The sequence below is a fragment of the Desmodus rotundus genome, chromosome 3 (assembly GCF_022682495.2).
Source record: "Desmodus rotundus isolate HL8 chromosome 3, HLdesRot8A.1, whole genome shotgun sequence".
Taxonomy (NCBI): Eukaryota; Metazoa; Chordata; class Mammalia; order Chiroptera; family Phyllostomidae; genus Desmodus; species Desmodus rotundus.
In genome coordinates, this window is record NC_071389.1 from 101527374 (window position 1) to 101539696 (window position 12323).

At 36.2% G+C, this 12323-nt stretch overlaps 1 protein-coding gene across 3 annotated transcripts in view; it reads left to right on the forward strand.

Moving 5' to 3' along the window:
* The window catches only part of ZDHHC20 (zinc finger DHHC-type palmitoyltransferase 20), a 79560-nt gene extending 68113 nt beyond the window's left edge, over positions 1 to 11447 (forward strand). For all 3 annotated transcript variants that reach the window (XM_045188091.3, XM_024580748.4, XM_045188092.3), the window contains one exon: positions 1118 to 11447. The gene's annotated coding sequence lies outside the window, so the exon portion shown is untranslated. The remainder of the gene's footprint in view (positions 1 to 1117) is intronic.
* The last annotated feature ends 876 nt before the right edge of the window (positions 11448 to 12323 follow it).

Genomic DNA, 12323 nt, shown 5'->3' on the forward strand with positions numbered 1-12323 from the left:
TTAAAGTCTGAAAAAAAGACTTAAGAGGTTCATTGATGTTATTTACTTTGTAAAAGAAACAGCAAAAGAGCAATTTACAATAGGCAAGTACATGGATGAGTCGTTCTTTGCTGTGTGTCCAGGGTCAGGAGCTATACAGGGGGTATCAGTTTGAGTCAGCAGTCTGAGCAGTGAGGGTAATGCCTAACCTGAAGTTGAACTGCAGGGAGGTCCTGAAGTCTCTCCTGACGCTGAAGTCAAGGATACAGCTCTCTGCACTCAATCAGGAGCTGAGCTCAGTGCTCTGTGACATCCTGTGAAGATGTTCAATTTTCAGTAAGCCTACTTAGAGTGTTTTGGTTACCTGTTGCCCTGTAATGAATGCTCAACAAGTCGAGCAGCCTCAGATAACATGCATTCATCACCATGGTTCCTGCTGTCATGAGTTTTTTAAAAGGATTGTAATCCGCAGTCTCAGAGAAGCCTCTGCCTCCTTGCTTGGCATTTGTCACAGGCATTCGATTCTGTACAAAGGACCTAGCTCCCTGTCCAGAGTTATGGACAGAGCCTGAGACCCAGACAGAATCAGAACATAGGCACTCAGGCTGGGCTCTGAAGATGAGCAACAGGAGTGCTTGTCATGGTCACAGTCCTGGTCAGTGCCACTGACAACTGTGGCGGTGGTACAGCACGTGGGCCTCAAATGGGGGTCCTCAGTCCTGGCTTTGTTTCTTCTTGCTGTAGAGATAGTGGCTGCTACCAGTGGTGGTGGAAAATTCCCAGCCGAAGTTCCTAGAACTGTTGCCAAAGGGTCTTTCCTAAACCCCACAACAGTCTTTGGAAGGTGGATAAGATGTCTCCTCAGATCATGTCCCACTTAACAGTAAGGGAGAGAACCCTGAGGGTCTGCCTGTTGTAAAATGCTCTCCTGATGCTTCAAGGGAAGAAGTCAGTGATATCCCTTATTTACTGCTTACAAAAATTCTTACTATTATTATAGTATAATAGTATTAAAGCATTTCTTTCTTATTTTGTTAGTAGGTTTATACCTTAGCCCACAGAACCACTTACTAAATCTTGTATTCAGAAATGTAAAATCAAGTTTTAACCAATAATTCACTTGTTTCTGGTTTTATAGGTTTATAAAAACATATTATGGACTGATATTTTCAGTATTATTTGCAAGAAAATCATCAATGGGATGAATAATTGAAGTATAGCCGAAGATATATTTTTTCAAAAGAAACGTTTATACAGATCGCTGGATCCACAGAAGCGCTACTTAAGGCAGAGCAGGAAGATGCCTTAATCTTAAATAATTTCAGCATTGACTTATAGCTGCAAAAGTGACTTAATTTTACTTTGCAAATAACACCTGTTATGAGATGTTATGTTAGATCACATGTTAACATGGCATATGTACTTTTTGATACTAAGTTACACTATCAGAGTCGTTTCTCAGTATCCATGTGAATTGTCACTCCAGAAACACAAGCTAAAAACGTCTTAATTGAAGCACATCTAGGGCAGTATGATGGCTGAAAGTGAGTAATATCCAAATCACTGTTGCTTGTACTATGTAAGGAAAAGAAAAGAATTTTTAAAAATTGGGTGTTTGATAATTTGTAATTACTATTTTATACTTTTCAACATTTTTAATAAAAGTTTTTTATTGTTGGCTACACAATAACACTCAGAAGGATTAAGATATCTAAATATAATGATTTAACACATGGAGCACATTTGAATAATTCATTGAAGGCTTAGTTCTAAGCATTAATACAACAATGTTGTATAATGTGCTCAAAGCTTAAAGGAAACTTGACAGTATAAGAAATATTTTAGTTTCTGTTTTAAAATTACTTTTTGTTGAATTTTTATTAGTATACATGCATGCAACAAAAAGGTACATGTGTTGTAGAAATATTGGACAAAGTAGGAATAAGTAGAAGTGGCTAGAAGAAAAGTAAGGAAAAAGACAGGCTGTTGTAAGCTGTTAAAAATATTTTCAGTCCTGAGGTATGTAAAATGCAACATGTTACTAAATTTTCAAATTTCAATTTAGGTAATGAAAAATTACTTTGGAACTTTTAACGATAATCCTATAACAGCTTAAACAGTGAATTAAAATGCAGTTTCAACTAGAGTGAAACTTTAACATAAGACTGCTCTCAGGAAAGAAATTTTACTTGAGTAGTCATTTGAAACTTCCAGTCTCTGACAGGTAGGTCCCACTCTTAAATGCAAATATACTAAGCCTGAACTCTTGCTGTCCAGACATGTACCCTGTTTCCCTTTTGAAATCCAGTCAAAGCGGCAAGAATTGTTGGAATACTTATAAAGAAAAATACAGTATCTTATATATGTTAATCCTTCTTTATACTGTTTAGTCACATATACACACACAAACCAAAATAATTGATTGCATCCAGGAATGGATGGAAATAAATCTGTGTGTGTGTGTGTGTGTGTTGGCAATTTTTATTTCTTCCTTTGTGAATTATTTGAGAACCTAATAAGTATCCAGCACTGTGCTACATGTTTAAAAACAAGTACCACTAAGTCTTCCAAAGAACCATACAAGATAAATACCACAATCTCAATTTTAGAAATGAAAGCTGAGGCATAAAGACTTTAAGTGTCTTCTCAAAGTCACACAGCAAGTAAATGATGAAGTTTGGCTTCAAATTCAGATCAGTGATCACTAATTTCATACTCTGCTTGAGATACCACATTGCTTCACAGAGATAGTTTTGAAATGTGAATTTACAGAGGGGGTAAGATTAAAGAACTCCTTTGCTAGCGATGTAAGAAATGTTGTGCGACTGCCTATTGATGTCTACGTAAAGCTTTGAAGGTAGAGAAGAGTGAATGAGAGAGCCTTGGACACCTTTTTACAATTATAAAATCCAACTGCATCATTTTAACAGACCCTGAGGAATTAAATGACTTGCTAGATATGGTGGTTTAACCTAAAGATGGAAGAAAAGTGGGTAAGAAAATACAAATAGCACAAGAATCTGACATGCACTTTCATGCCTCTGTGTCTTTGCAAAATGGGTTTTCTGTTTGGATTTCTTTTCCCCATCCACCTGGTGACTCAGCTACAACATTAGGTCCTCTATAAAACCTTCCATCATTTTTTTTTCTTTATTTTTAAATTTTTTAAATCTTTATTGTATTTTTTTCCATTACCATTTAGTCACCTTATACTTCTCTCCCTCCAGCAATCACCACACTGTTTTCCATGCCCATGAGTCCTTTTTCCTTTTTGCTCAATCCTTCCACCGCCTCACTTCCAGCCCACCCCTACGGGCTGTCATCCTGCTGTCTATGAGTCCGTCCCCATTTTCCTTGTTAGTTCAATTTGTTCATTACATTCCACATATGAGTGAAATCAAATGGTATTTATTCTTTCTCTGACTGGCTTATTTCAGTTAGCATAATGTTCTCCAGGTCCATCCATGCTGTCACAAAGGGTAAAATTTTTCTTTACATCCGAGTAGTATTCCATTATGTAAATGTCCCACAGTTGTTTTATCCACTCATCTATTGATGGACACTTGGGCTGCTTTCAGATCTTGGTGATTGTAAATAATTCTGCAACAAACATACAGGTGCTTATGTCCTTTCAAATTAGTGTTTTAGGTTCTTTAGGATGTATTCCCAGAAGTGGGATTGCTGGATCCAAAGGCAGATCCATTTTTAACTTTTTGAGGTATCTCAATACTGCTTTCCACAGTGGCTGCACCAATCTGCATTCCCGCCAACAGTGCAAAAGGGTCCCCCTTTCTCCACATCCTCACCAGCACGTATTGATTTATTGATGAAAGCCATTGTGACAGGTGTGAGATGATAACTCATTGTGGTTTTAATTTGCATCTCTCTGAGTATGAGTGACATTAAGCATCTTTTCATCTGTCTATAGGCCATCTATATTTCCTCTTTGGAGAAGTGTCTCTTCAGGTCCTTTGCCATTTTTTAAGTGAGTTGGGGTTTTGTTTTGTTTTGTTTTGGTGTTGAGTTTTATAAGTTCTTTAAACTTTGGATATTAACCTCTTATCAGATGTATCAGGAATATGTTCTCCCATTCTGTGGGTTGTCTTTTACTTTTGTTAATGATTTCCTTTGCTGTGCAAAAACTTTTTAGTTTGATATAGTCCCATTTGTTTTTTTATTTTCTTTTGTTTCCCTTGCATGGGGAGATATATCTGATAAAATATTCCTACAAGCAGTGTCAGATTTTTGTTGCCTGTTTTCTTCTATGATTTTTATGGTTTTGGGTCTAACATTTAAATCTTTGACCCATTTTGAATTTATTCTTGTGTATGGTGTAAGAAGGTGGTCTGGGTTTATTTTTCTGTATGTATCTGTTCAATTTCCCCAACACTATTTGTTGAATAAACTTCTTAGCCCATTGTATGCACTTGCTTCCTCTAATACTAATTAACTATAAAGGTGTGGGTTTATTTCTGAGCTCTATATTCTATTACATTGATCTTTGTGGTTGTTTTTATGCCAGCACCATGCTGTTTTGATTACCATGGCCTTATACTACAGTTTGGTATTAGATAGCATGATTTCTCCAACTTTGTTCTTTCTCAGGATGGCTGTTGCTGTATGGGGCCTTTTGTGGTTCCATATAAATTTTTGAAATATTTGTTCTATTTAAATTTAAATTGGAAATACATCATTGGGATCTTGATAGGAATTGTGTTGAATCTGTAGATCGCATTGGATAGTATGGACATTTTAATGATGTTAATTCTTCCTATCTGTGAACACGTTATACACTTCCACATATTTGTATCTTACTCAGTTTCTTTGTTAGTTCATTATTGGCATATAAAAATGCAGCTGATTTCCAGCTATTAAATTTGTATCCTGCTGAATTCATTTATCACTTCTACTAGTTTCTTGGAATCTCTGGTGTTCTCTATACACAGTATCATGTCATCTGCAAATAATGCCAGCTTTTACTTCTTCCTTTTCAATTTGGGTGTCTTTTTCTTCTTCTTGTCTGATTGCTATGCCTAGGACTCCCAGTATCATGTTCTATAAGAGAGGTGAAAGCAGACATTCCTGTCTTGATCTTAAGGGGAACACTTGTAGTTTTTGCCCATTGAGTATAATGCTGGCAGTGGGTTTGTCATATATGGCCTTATTATGTTTAGGTATGTTCCCTGTAATCCCACTTTATTGAGAGTTTTTATCATAAATGGGTGCTGGATTTCATCAAACGCTTTTTCTGCATCTTGATATGATCATGTGGTTTTTATCCTTTATTTTGTTTATGTGGTGTATCACATTTATTGATTTGCAAATATTTTACCAACCTTGCATTCCCAGAATACATCCCACATGATCATGGTGTGTGATCTTTTTGATGCATTGCTGTATTTGGTTTGCCACTATTTTGTTGAGAATTTTAGGCTCTGGGTTCTTCTGGCCTGTAATTTTCTTCCTTTGTATTGTCTTTATCTAGTTTTGGAATTAGGATAATGCTGATCTTGTAAAATGAGTTTGGGAACCTTCACTCCTCTTGAATTTTATAAAATAGTTTGAGGAGGAGAGGTGTTAGTTCTCCTTGGAATATTTGGTAAAATTTTCCTGTGAAGCCATCCAGTCCAGGGCTTTTGTTTGTTGAGAGTTTTTTGATTACAGCTTCAATTTCACTAGGTATGATATGTCTGTTCAGATTATCTCATTCTTCCTGATTTAGTTTTGGAAGAGTTTGGAAGATTTTTATATTTGTAGGAATTAATCCATTTCATCCATATTGTCCAGTTTGTTGGCTATAGTTGTTCATGATATTTTCTTATTATCCTTTGTATTTCTTTGGTGTCAGTTGTTATTGCTCCTCTTTCGTTTCTAATTTTATTTATTTGGGTCCTTTCTCTTTTTTTCCCGATGGTCTGGTTAAGTGTTTGTCAATCCTGTTTATCTTTTCAAAGAACCAGCCCTTGGATTCATTGATCTTTGTATGGCTTTTTTTTTTTTTTTAAGACACTATTTCGCTTATTTCTGCTCTAATCTTTATTATTTCCTTGCTTTTATACACATTGGGCTTGTTTGCTGTTGTTTTTCAAGTTCCTTTAAAGTTAGATTGTTTATTTGAGCTTTTTTCTTGTTTATTTGAGATAGGCCTGTAATGCTGTGAATTTCTGTTAGGACTGCTTTCCCAGTGTTCCACAGGTTTTAGATTGTTGGGTCCTCATTTTCATTTGTTTCAAGGTATCTTTGATTTCTTCCTTGATCTCATTTTTGACCCATTCATTGTTTAATAATATATTATTTAGCTTCCATTCTGTGTGTATTTTTCATTGTTCTTCTTGTGATTGATTTCTAGTTTCATAGCATTGTGGTCAGAGAAGATGCTTGATTTGATTTCAGTCTTCCTAAATTTATTGAGACTTGTTTTGTGTCCTAACATGTGGTCTATCCTAGAAAACGTTCCATGTGCACTTGAAACATATGTATATTCTGCTGCTTTGGGATGAAATTTTCTGAGGATATCAATAATCTTCATTTGATCTACTGTGTCATATAAGGCCACTGTCTCCTTGTTGGAGAGGAGTACTCTACCTGAGAAAGATGGCTCCTGCAGATTTTCCATCTGGAATGCCTATCCACTGAAGTGAGTGGGGTGTTAAAATCCCCGACTATGACTGTATTTCTGTGAGTCTCTCTCCCTTTATCTCCATCAAGATTTGCTTCACACATTTAGGTGCTCCTGTATTGGGTGCATAAATGTTTACTAGTGTTATATCCTGTTGTTGGATTTTTCCCTTTATCATTATGTAGTGTCATCCTTTGTCTCTTACTATAGCCTTGGTTTTAAAGTCTTTTTTGACGTAATTACTACTACCCCAGTTTTTTTTTCCTTTCATCTGCATGAAGTATGTTTTTCCATCCCTTTGATTGTATTTATGTGTCTTGTTTTCTTATCCATTCAGCTATGCTATATCTTTTGGTTGGAGCATTTAAGCCATTTACATTTAAGGTGATTATTGATAGATTCGCATTTAGTGCCATTTTATTGTTAATTTTTCTTTTTTTTTCTTCTCCTCCCCCTCCTCTGCCTTCTCCCTCTTCTCCCCACCTTCTCCACTCACTACACGCCCCCCACGCCCACCCTGCTCCGCTCCTCTGCCCTCTTCTTTTCTTCTGGCAAGTCCTTTAACATTTGTTGCAGAACTGGCTTGGTGTTAACAAACTCCTTTAGCTTTTTCTTGTCTGGGTAGCTCCTATTTCTCCTTCAATTTTAAATGATACCCTTGCTGGGTAAAGTAGCCTTGGTTGTACATCCTTGCTTTTAATCACCTTGACTATTTCACACCACTCCTTTCTGGCCTGAAAAGTTTCTGTTGAGAAATTAGATGACAGTCTAATTAGTGCTCCCTTGTATATTACTACCTGTTTTTCTCTTGCAGCTTTTAGGATTCTATCCTTCTCTTTAAGCCTTGTCATTTTAATGAAGATCTATCTTGGTGTAGGCCTCTTTGGGTCCAATTTTTTGGGGAGTCTCTGAGCTTCTTGGACTTGGGTTTCTTTATCCTTCACGAGATTAGGGAAATTTTCCGTCGTTATTTCTTCAAATAGGTCTCGATCCCTTGTTTCCTCTCTTCTCCTTCTAGTATTCCCATGATGCAGACGTTGTTATGCTTCATGTTATACAAAATGTTTCTTATACTCTCCTCATTTTTTTAAATTCTTTTTTCATTTTGCTGCTCTGCCTGGATGTTTTTTTCTACCTTGTCTTCCAGATCACTAATTAGATCTTCTGGTTCATCTAACCTACTGTTTATTCCTTCCAGTGTATTATTTACTTCAGATATTGCTTTCTTTATTTCTGTTTTTTGGGGTTTTTTTGTTTGTTTTTTATGGTTTCTATGTCTTTTCAGTGCTGTTGGGTATCCTGATAATCATTACTCTAAATTATCTGATAAATTGCTTGCCTCCATTTCATCTAGTTTTTCTTCTGGAGAATTCTCTTGATCTTTTATTTGGGGTCTGCTTTTTTATCTTTCCATTTTGGCTGCTGCTTTGTATTTTCCATTTTAGTTGTTAGACTGATCAGTGATATAGCCTCAAGCTGTAATCAGCAGCCTGGATTAAGCTCTACAGGGTGGAGCAGAGTAATTCTTGTGGATGGGGCTCTTGCTTCTCAGGCTGTTGCCATTTGGAGAGGAGTACTCTATCTGAGAAAGATGGCTCCTGCAATATAAGGAATGACTCAGCACAGGAATCCTGGTATCTCTTCCTTCAGTTCTCTCCCCAGAGCCAGCAACCCCAGAATCTCTTCAAGTGTCTCTAGTCAACTCTTCCCTCTGTCTGCCAGAGCCCAGGGTAAATGGCTGCAAACAAAATTTTTTGTGTTGACCCTATAATAGTCTCTCTGCATCTCCAGCCATCTCTCCCTGGCAAACAGAAACCCTGCTGCTTTTCACAGGTGGATATTTTCTGCGTTCCTTTCCAGTTGTGGTTCTGCAGGCTAGGCAGCCCAACTTGGGTTTTAGACCCCACATTTCTCAGTGGGAACCCACCCACCCCTTTAATATTTCTCCAGAACTTCAGCTACCACCTGTGGGAGCCCAGCCAGCCCTCTTGTGCCTCCTCTACACCCCCTACCAATCTTGTTTCAGTGAAGTGATTTCTTCTGTCTGTCCTTGGTTATAAGGCCTCTCTTCAGCTAGTGTTCAGTTGGTTATTTGGGATGATTTCACTACAATTCAGTTGTAATTCCAGATTGGTACTGGGAGGAGATAAGTGTATCTTCCACTTACTCCTCTGCCATCTTGGATCCCGCTAAAAATAAATCTTAGCCAGCATCTATAATTATCTAGAGTTATTGTTTTCTTATCCGTAACATCGGATTTAGGGGAGAGGATGTTACCAATGAGTTGGACTGGGTGACCTCTCACGTTCTTAGATTTCTGATTTTGCAACTAACCTTACTTTTTATTCAACAAATACTTGTGGGAGTACTTTCTGTATGTCAAACAGTATACTAGGGATAGCTCTATAATTTCCTAAAGTCACATAAATTTTATACTCAACTATTCCAGGCTTAAAATTTATAGGATTTGGCTAATTCCACTGTCTAATACTAATAATAGACTTTAAAAGAATATGACTTTTTCCCCTTTGAATGTGCTAGCTTTAAAAATATAATCTGGAATCCTATAATATAACATGAATTCTTCCACCTTCATCTCAAGTCTTAATAATATTGATTCTAGAAAACTTTTAAATAATGAGAGCTAAGGGATATCAGTTACCAACCAAAATCATCACTGCATTTTGACTTTTATATATTATAAGGAAATAATAAATGTTTAAACTTACTACTTTCAGAAACTATCTGGCACTTTTTACGAGTATTTCTACATTTAGATAAAAGGATTTACATGTACCTGATTAACAAGTGAGGAAACAATTTCCCCTTTTACGTATTCAGACACTTGTAGTGTTGTAGTCTTTCTCAGTTCTTTTTAAGTTTTGTTATTTAACATCACCTTTAACAGCATAGTAAACATCTTTTCAGACATATTCAGTTAAAACTTTTTACTTTATTTTTGGTTTAATTCATGACCAACATTTTGCCACATTCTGAATAATATTTGGCTGAGTTTATTCATACACATTAATGACCCTTCATCAAGGGCCTACAGGTGTGTTATGGTATCAGGGAATGGCTGCCTTTTTGGTATTTAATCTGGTATTGATTAGTGCTGTCACTCTTTGGGGAGAAATGTGAAAAATGAAGCCCTGTGAAAACTGATTAATACTGCTTTATTGTACTCAAAACACTTGAATAAATGTGATCTTTAAGGAAAATTAAGTTGAATTTCAAGTCTCGCCATTGCCATTAAAAAAAAAAAAAAAGGAAAACAGGAGACTTGGTTTTACCTGGGTACAAACTTACTTTAATACTCAGTGTCTGAGGCATCTGACCAGTATCACTTTGCCAAACCAAAGAGCACTGCAGTAAAGCAGTTATGAAATAGGAACATGTTTACAGAGTTTAGTTTCATCTTTACATATAGATGATTTTAAAAATCGTTTTACATATTTAATGGTTATGATTCAATGTGTCATAAGTTAATATGACTACAAGATTAGTTTAAATCAAATACACAATGTTTACTTGAATTTTACTTCTATTAGAAAGCAGATTCTTTGTTTACAGGAACGTTTAAATTCAAGATTATCAGACATTCAGTAAAATAAAGCAAATGTATGTTAAGTGGTTGGTGTTAGGATCTGCATATTTGGGGCACTGAACAGTGACAAATATGTTCAGCTTCCGTTTTGTTCTAGGACCACCATTGTTAATGGAAAGTACTTTTAATCTGTTACAAATAATTTAATCATTTTTGCATTTCAGCCAACAGAAAGACCATATCTGATACTTAAGACACAGGTAATATGTAAACCTGAAATCCTCGTATTTCATGTAATCTGAACTATATTTTCAAATTTAAATTTAGAATGCAATATAGATTCAGAAAGGTCCATATTTTTCTAACGTGTTCACTTTGTATTCTTTTGCTGGCTTGCATAAAGAAGCAGGAATTGTATTGGGTTAGCCAAAAAGTTTGTTTTTTTCTGTAAGATGGCTCTAGTAGCACTTAGTTGTCTTTAATTTCATTTGAAACAGTTTTGTTAGATTGTATTAAGACAGCTGTCATATCAGCAGGCATTTAAAAAAAAAAAGTTGGTGAGTTTTTGTGCAGCCATTTTAATATTGAAGACAGAAGAAAATATGCAACATTTTCAGCATATTATGCTTTATTATTTCAAGAAAGGTAAAAACATAACTGAAATGCCAAAAAAGGTATGTGCAGTTTATGGAAAAGGTGCTGTGACTGATTGAACCTGTCAAAAGTGGTTTGCAAAGTTTCGTGCTGGAGATTTCTTGCTGGACAATGCTCCACTGTTGGGTAGACCAGTTGAAGTTGATAGAGATCAAATTGAGACATTAATTGACAACAGTCAACGTTATACCACATGGGAAATATTTGGCATACTCAAAACAACCAAATCAATAAAGTTACTGGTGAAAATGAAGAATGTGTCTTTTATTTTACGGAAAAAACCACATGGACTTTTTGGCCAACCCAGTATTTCTATTAAAAGTTTGAGAAAGCTAGTGGTCAAGTTTATTATATTTGTACATGATTGCAGATAAGTCTATGCTCATTTAAAAGACGGACACTTTTAAAGTGAACTTTAATGTTTTTATATAAACATATTTGAAATACAGTTTACTTTGGTTATCTTTACTAATTAAGCCCCATAAGTCTTGTATTTGTTCCCCATAAGTATAACCCTGAACGATGACTTAATGTTAATTGTTTGCTTTGCCTTTTGGACGGCCTAACCTACATTAATGTAAAGGTTGAACATTTTAAACTTTTTAAAATAAATCATAATTTACTTTATTAATAAATGACAAAGCCCTGTATTTGAACAGTTTATTGTTGTTTAAAGTAACATTTACCAAGTGAGAGAACAATTATTATTTTGGTAAAAAATCTGGTAAAATAGTGTTAGAGATTTGGATAATAATTTGGGGTGACCATATCTAAGACAGGTATTATTTGAATACAACATTATTGTAGTTTACCTAGGCAAAGGGTGTAGATTGTTTTATTCAAAAATGTTTTAACTTAGCTTTTACTGAATGTAATTTTCAATTCAGAAGTCAGTTTTGGATAGTGGTAAGCACTTTGATGTGGGAGGGCTCCACCCACAGAGCTCCCCTGTCCGCCAGGGATGAGAATAAGTCTACCAAGACATGATCTACTTGGGGAGGAAAGGTGGCCGATCTCTCAGAGGAGAAGGGCCTTGAGCCTGTTCCTCACTGGGCTTTTATTGGATGTAATTTGCACAGGAATACAGGTAAGCTCATCAATCATTGTCAGGCGGTAATGATCAAACAATAGATAACATTCGAAGAACTATGAGGGCTTATTCTGATTCACAGATAGCTAAAGGGCCATAAAGCTTTGGGGGGACAAACTCATTTTATGCTTGGACCCTTATCAGGAAATCGAGGGCATTCTTAGCAAAGCAGATTTCACAGGATTTTATGCATTCTTTTCTTAAGCCTGATTGCCCTGGGGAACCTGCCCTTTCCAGCACAGGGCTGCACCCACCTCTGGCATTGTTTTAGGCTTAAGTCAAGTGGGGGATGTGGGCAGCCAAGGGATTAGGATACTTTTTACAGAGAGAATGAGTACTCAGGCTACGTCAAAGCCGAGGGGTGAGGGTCCATCACCCCCTTTTTCTATAGTCCCCCAAGTCCTTCCCTGATGGCCCCATCACAACCGTGCCTG